Raw genomic sequence first — 8,489 nt, forward strand, 5'->3', positions numbered from 1 at the left:
CGGCAGTGGTAGCGTCGCAATGCTTGCTGGTACCTTGCCGCCCTTAGTGCTGCTTCGCGACGACGTTCCTCCCCCAGCACGAGATCCATCCCCCACATGGCGTCCTGCTGCGTTTCGTCGAACGCCAGGACCCGCACGGAGCGATGCCTGACCTCGTGAGGGAGGACTGCTTCGGCTCCGTAGACGAGGAAGAACGGAGTCTCGCCCGTTGGCTTGGTAGAGGTGGTGCGGATGGACCACAACACGGATTGGAGCTCGTCGTGCCAGCCCCTGTCGCAGGCCTCCAGCTTCTTCTTGAAGGTCCTGGTCTTGAGGCCCCTCAAGACCTCAGTGTTGGCGCGCTCAGCCTGACCATTGCTCCTGGGTTGGGCTACCGAAGCATGCCAGATCTACATTCCAAGGTTAGCACAGTAGATTTTAAAGAGTTTACTAGTAAACTACGAGCCATTATCTGTGATAATGCGGTTCGGGACCCCGAAGCGGCTCACGAGGCCCTTGATGGACTTGACAGCAGAGCCGGCTGGAATGGTTCGGACGGCTTCCACTTCTGCCCACTTGGTGAACTTATCGATGGCGACGTAGAGATAGCGGTAGCCCCCAGGCGCGCGTGGGAACGGGCCTAGGATGTCAAGCCCCCAGACCGCGAACGGCCACGTGAGCGGGATGGTTTGGAGGCCCTGAGCAGGCTGGTGGATTTGCTTGGCGTGGAATTGGCAAGCTTCGCAGGACTTCACTGGTTCAGCCGCATCGTTGAGTGATGTAGGCCAATAGAATCCGCTGCGGAAGGCCTTGCCGACGAGGGTCCGTGATGACGAGTGATGTCCATAGTCCCTGCCGTGTATGTCAGTCAGCAGCTCCCTCCCTTGATCACTGGAGATGCATCTCAGCGTGACGTTGTTTGGCCGTTTCCTGTACAACTCGCCGTCTTGAATGCAGTATGCCGTGGCCTATCGGGACACACGCTCCGCGTCCTCTTCTTTCTCCGGCAGTGTCCCGTGCATCAAGTCCTCCCTGAACTCCTTGGTCCAGCACTCCTCCTGGGGCTCGAGCGTCAAGAGCAGCCGAGCTCCTGACGTTGGGCCGCAATCTGGGGCTCCCGAGGCTGGGGGCTGAGGGAGCTCTTCCCGAAGCTGAGTCGTGCTTGAAAGAGGCGGCGTAGCTGACGGATTGAAGAGCCGCTCTTCGAAGATGCCGGGCTCTTGCGGTTGCCGCTTGGATGCTCTCTTGGCGATGTCGTCGGCTTCCTTGTTGGTGTCCCGGGGCACGTGCTGCAGCTCCAAGCCTGCGAACTGCTTTTCCATTTTGCGCACCTCAGCAAGGTAGGCCTCCATGTGCTCGTCCTTTGGCTCGTACACTTTGTTGGAGAAATTAACGAGGAGCTACGAGTCGCCCTTGACGGTAAGGCACCTCACCCCCATAGCCACCGCAGCCTTCAGGCCGGCTATGAGGCCCTCGTATTCTGCAATATTGTTGGAGACCTTCTCGCCGTGCTGAAAGCAGAGTTGCACGGCGTAGCAAAGCTTGTCCTGAGTGGGCGAGATGAGCACTGCTCCAGCCCCCGCGCCCTGGTGTGCAAAGGAGCCATCAAAATACATGACCCAGCCGTTTGGCGCCTCGCTTCCTGGGGAGGTGGACCGGTCTTCTCCTTCCTCAAGAGCCGGGGCATCTATCCATTCTACCACAAAATCGGCGAGCGCGGCTCCCTTGATGACCCTGGTGGTGCTAAACTCCAGCTGAAATGCTTGCAGCTCGATGTTCCATTCAGCGACCCTTCCGGCTGAGTTTGGGCTCGTGAGTATCCTCTCCAACGGGTAAGACGAGACGACCTTGATGGGGTGCCCCTGGAAGTAGTGCCGCAACTTGCGCGAGGCCACCAAAAGTGCGAGTAGGAGCTTCTGCAGCATGGGGTAGCGCGCCCTTGTGTCCCGTAGTACAGTGCTGATGAAGTACACCAGGTGCTCGACGAGGGCCTGTACACTGTTGAGGCTTGGGTCCCGCGTAGATTGCGGCATATCCTGAGGTGATGGGTCTCCTGAGACCTGACCGCCCTCAGGAGCTTCCACGATGTTGCTCTGCTGAGCTAGGTCCTTCGCCGCTGATGGCTTTACTGCACCTCTCTGGCCCTGTGCTGCATCAGCTCTACCCTTGTCTTGACGCTCCTCCCGAACCGCCACCAGCGCCGCGCTGGTGGAGTACGGGGTGGCGACAAGGTAGAGCAAAAGAGGCTCAAGAGGCCGCGGTGCCACCATCACCGGGGGGCTGGTGAGGTATTTCTTGAGGTCTCGGAAGGCCTGGTCGGCCTCCGGGGTCCACTCGAAGGGGCCTTTCTTCTTCATGAGCTTAAAAAATGGCAAGGCGCGCTCACCTAGCTTAGAGATGAAACACCCTAACACGGTCACCCGTCCTGCCAGCTTGGCCCAACCCGGCGGAGCCCTCGGGCGCTTGTAGGCGGCCCCAATTTGACGGAAGAAAGGTTTGACGTGGCGATCTGAAGGAGGTGCTCGGGAGCCGCCCAGCAGTGCCGCGACTGCATGGTGTGCCGGCACCGCGTAGCGCATAGTGAAGAGGTCGCGGAGTTCCCCCCAGGACGTCACCGTGGATCCCGGGAGGCCGAGCAGCCAAGCGTGCGGCTCGCCGGCGAGGGCCAAGGGGAACAAGTTTGTCATGATCTTGTCGTCACCTCCGGCCTCGAGGACGGCCTCCTCGTACGCTAGAAGAAAAGGCGCCGAGTCTACCGCGCCATCGTAACGCGGCGGCATCTCTGGCCTGAACTTGACCGGCCACCGCACTCACCGCAGAGCAGGGGCCAGGGCTCGGTACCCAGACTCCCTGCTGCTGGCGTCGGCCGTGGAGGTCGGTGACGGGGCACCTACCATGGGAGCGCGGTGCGGCGGTACGGGGCGCTGGTTGATGGAGAGAAGCTTCGGCGCACCCCTACCTGGTGCGCCAAATGTCGGGATGTGGGGTTCCGGCAAACCCTTAAGGTTCAAACACTGGGGTGCGCGCGAAGTCTTTCCTTCCAACCGATCTATGCTCTAGCTCGCTAAGATCTTGCGGACGAACTCACAACACAGAAGGACACTGGGTTTATACTGGTTCGGGCCACCGTTGTGGTGTAATACCCTAATCCAGTGTGGTGGTGGTGGATTGCCTCTTGGGCTAATGATGAACCATACAAGGGAAGAACGACCTCCGGAGGTTGAGGCGTCCTAGAGCTCGTTGAGCTTGTGTGTGTGGGGGTGGTCTCTCTTCCTTCCTTCCCTCCTCCTTTCCTAAGGTAGTGGCTAGTCCTATTTATAGAGACCCTGGTCCTCTTCCCAAATATCGAGCGGGAAGGGAGCCAACAATGGCGGGCTAATTTGAAGGTGGACAACTAGTACAAGCTATCCTGACAAAAGTAGTCTTCGCCTGCACAAAGTTCTGGTGGTGACGCTGTTCTGGGCTCCACGATGACCCCCGTCTTGTAGTCCATGGTCTTGGTCTTGTTGCACCGAAATGGCAACCTTTGCCTGAGGCCTCGGTACTCCGCGGCTGCACTTGCCCCCTTTGCACCAAAGAGGAAACAAGGACGTTGTGCGCGTTGTGCGCGCTGGCGCCCGCCTGGTGTCGATCGTCACTCACGTCACGAGAGCCTCGTGAGATTTCCTTCACCTTGATATCTCCACTCCTCGTGAGCCTGCCTAGCTAGGCCACTCCAGAAGAGGTCTTGCATCGTCCGCCTCGCGAGGCTTGGCCCCTCACGAGGGTCTTGGGTGCTTTGTTGGTGATGCTGGGCCATACGGCCTGCCGGCTCAGCCACGCCGCGGGCCGCAGGCAGGAAAGTCTGGGGACCTCCGTTCCCAGAACGCCAACAGAAATGGCTGCCATGTGGAGAACGGCTTCCACTTAATCATCTTGCGGCTTGGCACCACACTAATTGACGACGTGAGTCGTGCTTGAGTGGTTGGTGGGGATGTTCTGCCCCCGTGAGCCCCGGCAGGCTCTGCCGGGGGAGGGGGGGGTGGGGGCTTGGTTGCTTGCTTCTGGTGGTGGCCTCGCCCCTTGCCGGGCTCGGCTACCCGGTAAGGGAGGCCCTTCTCTTGCCAATATCTTGCTCCTTAGGCTCGATCTTGGTCCCTCTGAGCTGCATGTTGGTTCTTCAATCTCTGACTTAAGCTGGTGCTTCAATCTTGATCTTGTGCCTGTGCATAGTTGGTCAATAGACCCAGGGTTTGTTGCACCGACACTTATCTTGACAGTACCAAAGTGAATGATTTGTCTTTATCGTACTAACCTATCTCACAAAGTTCCGTTAAGTTCTGTGTGATTGAAGTTTTCACGTTTTGCATGAGATGTCGATATGAGAAGAATAAGAAGTGGCAAGACCATAAGCTTGGGGATGCCCAAGGCACCACAAGGTAATATTCAAGGAAGATCCATGCAACTAAGCTTGGGGATTCCCATGGCATCCCCTCTTTCATCTTCAACATTATCGGTAACCTCACTTGGAGCTACATTTTTATTCGTCACATGGTATGTGTTTTGCTTGGAGTGTCATTTTATTTTATTAGGATTTGCTTGATTTTATTTAGAATAATGTTTTGCATCGTCTATTTCCATAAAAATGTGAAGTATAGCCTTTACCATGCTTATTTTGCAAGTCTATATGTTGCTCTTTGAAAACAGAAAGTTTGTTGTTATGTTTTGTATATTTGTTAATAGTCAGAACATGTTAAATCTTGAAATTTTTACACGGTGAGCTATAATAATTTTTCTACAGTGTGGTAATTTTTCAGAAGCTTTGGAGTTAGAGAAGTATGAATCGTCTTGCATTCTTTACAAACTGTCTTGTTCTGACAGATTGCTGTTATGTTTGCATTGTTTGTATATGTTTGCTTGTTTAATGATTCTATTTGAGGATAGGAGTATTAAATATGTAGAGGCATTTAGTATGCAATGTTAAATAATAATTTAAGCGATCTTCTATAGTAGAGAATGATAAGGTTATTGCATTGATTTATACTAACTTATCTCACAAGTTCTTGTTGAGTTTTGTGTGCATGAAGTTTTTAAAATTTAGGGAAACCATGATATAAAAGGAATTTAGGAGACACAAAAGCTCAAGATTGGGGATTCCCAAGGCATCCCAAGATAATATTTCAAGAAGTCTCAAGCATCTAAGATTGGGGATGCCCCGATAAGCATCCCACCTTTCTTCATCAACAATTATCGGTTAGCCTCGGTTGAGCCTAAGTTTTTGCTGCTTCACATGATGTGTGCTATTCTTGGAATGTCATTTTACTTTGTTTGGCTTGATGTTTTAATAAAATACTTAGATATGAAATTTTTAATGGGAGAGAGTCCTCACATAGCTACCTATTTACTTAACTACTCACTTGAACTTCACTTATATCTTTTTGGAGTAGTTTGTCGAACACTCTCATGCTTCACTTATATTACTTTGAGAGTTTATAATAGTGATGAAAATTTGCACAAGCTATGAAATGTATCCTAATATTATGAATATCCAAGAAGGGTATAATAGAAACTTTCATATAGATCATTGGTTATGATAAGTTTGATTCCATGCAATAGTTTTGTGATATGGAGATAATAATATGTGAGTCATCTTGGTGAGTAATTGTGCTTTAGTAGGAGTATTGGTGTTAAGGTTTGTGATTCCCTATGCAAGCACGTAAAGTTAATAGTTATGCAACGAAATTATATCCTACTTATGGTGCATTATTCAGTGTTACTTATGTTTAATGCATGTTTATGACTGTTTTTGTTTTTTGGTTGGTTGCTTCTCATTCTATTTGCTAGCCTTAATTTGTACTAAGCGGGAATGCTTCTTGTGAATCCAACTCGAGGAGGAACATGAATTAAGCTTGGGGATGTTGATACATCTCCAACGTATCAATAATTTATGAAGTATTCATGCCTTGTTTATGACAATTTTATATGCACTACAAAAAAGACACATTCGTGACATTTTGGGCCGAACGAATTTTTTTCATGTCATGCTTATGACACTTCTATGATGATAATTGTGACAAAACCCGGTATCATCATAGATGTGGTGGGCTCCTACTTCTATGACAAAAATCATGATAGAAAATGGGCTTTTCGTCCTGGGCGGGCCGAAGACGCAGCTGCATGACATTCTTTGGGCCGTCCATGACGGAAAAAACCGTGGTAGAAGTGAGGGTGAGGAACATACCGGGGAGTTCCGAGTTACGGATTGGTGGTCGGGGCCGAACGATGCACAGAGGGATTGTGCGTTTCTCTACATGTACGTGCATGGGTGTGGTGTTGGGCTCTAACTGAACCCCAGCGAGGCGTTCGCCTACTGAACCCGAGCGATTGCACCGCAGGCTACGCGTTACTAAACCAGAGCGATCAATCGATCTGGCTGTTAACTGAACACGATCGAGCGATTCCTTCACAACTGTTGTTAACAGAATCCGATCGAACTTGCTACCTCTTGATGAACAGTGAGCGTTGTTGGGGTTGGATGAACAGGACCCGTGGTAGTAGCTAGAGGTCGTTGCCGCTGGATGAACAGGACCCCGATCGAGCCGGTTGGGGGTGGATGAACAGGACCCCGTGGAGGGCTGGTTGAATAGTATCCGGTGGAGGGCTGGATGAACAGAAGCTCGTGGAGGGCTAGTTGAACAGTAGCCGGTGGAGGCTGGATGAATAGTAGCTGGTGGAGGCAGGAGGGAGACACCGTGGATGAACAGTCGCAGGTGGAGGCTGGAGGAGGTCGACGGTGGATGAACAGTAGCCCGTGGAGGCTGGAGCGAGGTAGTAGACGGTGGATGAACAGTAGCCCGTGGAGTCCCGTTTTGCGGTACACCACACCCCTCCCAATGAATAGGACCCCGTTTCGATCGTAGGAGGTCGAAGAGAAGTCTGTTTGCTCCGTTTTGCGGTACGCCGCACCCCTCCCGATCAACAGGACCTTGTTTCGACCGTAGGAGGTCGAAGAGGACTTAGTTTCCTCTGTTTTGCGGTACGCCAGACCCCTCCCGGTGAACAGGATCTCGTTTCGACCGTAGGCGGTCGAACACAAGGCCGTTTCCCCCGTTCTGCGTTATGCCATGCCTCGTTTCAGCTATTCTGTCCAAGTCGGTTGGCTCTTGATGAACATGGCGCATTCTGTTGCCTCCCGATGAACACGACGCAGTTTCTCCATTCCGACATAGCCCGTTGGCTGCCGATGAACAGGACACCGTTGCTGCTTTCCGCTACCTCTCCATGTACACGAGCCCTCACCGTACGTATGCGCGAGTAGGCATTCAAGACCCCGTCGTATGTACGTATGTGGCCGTATTTACTTTCTTGCATCCTGGTTGTACATACGTGTACACGATATAGACGGGACTGCGTGACATGCTATGCCCGTGCCTCTACTATGACACGTGGCCTTCCTTACCCGGCCACGGTTCATCGGTGTAGCCTGCAGACAGACCGGTCGACCAGTATGTACGTACACGTTGGCGACCAAACAGACAACCCTATGTACGCTTCGATCGGGTGGGTCCTAGCTGTCAGGGAGGTAAGGATGCACTTCCTTGCATGTGAAGATATAGCTGGTGGGACCTAGCTCCTAGGGGGAGAATCACATTTTTTGCTCGTAATATGGACGCACTCCCTTGCGTGTGAAGATGTAGCTGGTGGGTCCCAGCAGTCAGGGGGAAACATTATTTTCACCAAATATGGTAGCCCGTCCAGTGGGTCCTACTGTCAGGTGGACGAATCATTATTGTGTGCGTAATAAGGAGGCACTTCCTTGCTACGGCCGTGGACCCAGCTGTCAGCCTCTCCATGTACAGTCCTCCTCCGATGGAAGTCGTTCCTTGAGCACATTGACCACGGCGCGTCGGGAGCACCAAGGCGGTGGACTACGGTGAGGCCTCTCGCCGCGCTCCACAGATGCTGATGGATTTAGACTTGGATCCACAGATGCTGATGGATAAACCGGAGATTGTTGCTGAGCCGCCATCTGAGCCGCTAGTTCTGCCTCTCGCCGCGCTCTGCCCTGATCCACTAAAGCCTGGGCATTATTACCACCGCGCGCTGGGTCATGCCCACGAGGCTGGTTACGACGATGTTCACTACTTGAAACTGCAGGCGATTCAATATGCTTGTTATAGCTCCGGCTTGGACGTGGGGTTGAATGAATCCGTTCACAGCTATACGAATAAGCCACCTGTTGAGCTACAGCCGTCTGGAGAAGCTCTCTGGCCCTACGCATCTCTATCACAGCCGGAGACTCGTCTTCAACTGGAAGAGCCGCCAATCGTGTCGCTGTGGTAATCATATTATCCAAAGGATTAGAATAATGACCCGATGGTGTCGGCACATGCCGAGGCGGAGTCACATGCAAACGAGGCGGATCCATTGTGCGCGGCTGAACCGACGCTCCAGTCACAGGAGCTTCGGCTGCCAGGTTCACCATTGGCGGGCTGCTGGTACCTGCACCAGGCGTGTTGAAGAGATTTCTC

The sequence above is a fragment of the Triticum dicoccoides genome, chromosome 7A, assembly GCF_002162155.2.
Source record: "Triticum dicoccoides isolate Atlit2015 ecotype Zavitan chromosome 7A, WEW_v2.0, whole genome shotgun sequence".
NCBI classification, from domain to species: domain Eukaryota; kingdom Viridiplantae; phylum Streptophyta; class Magnoliopsida; order Poales; family Poaceae; genus Triticum; species Triticum dicoccoides.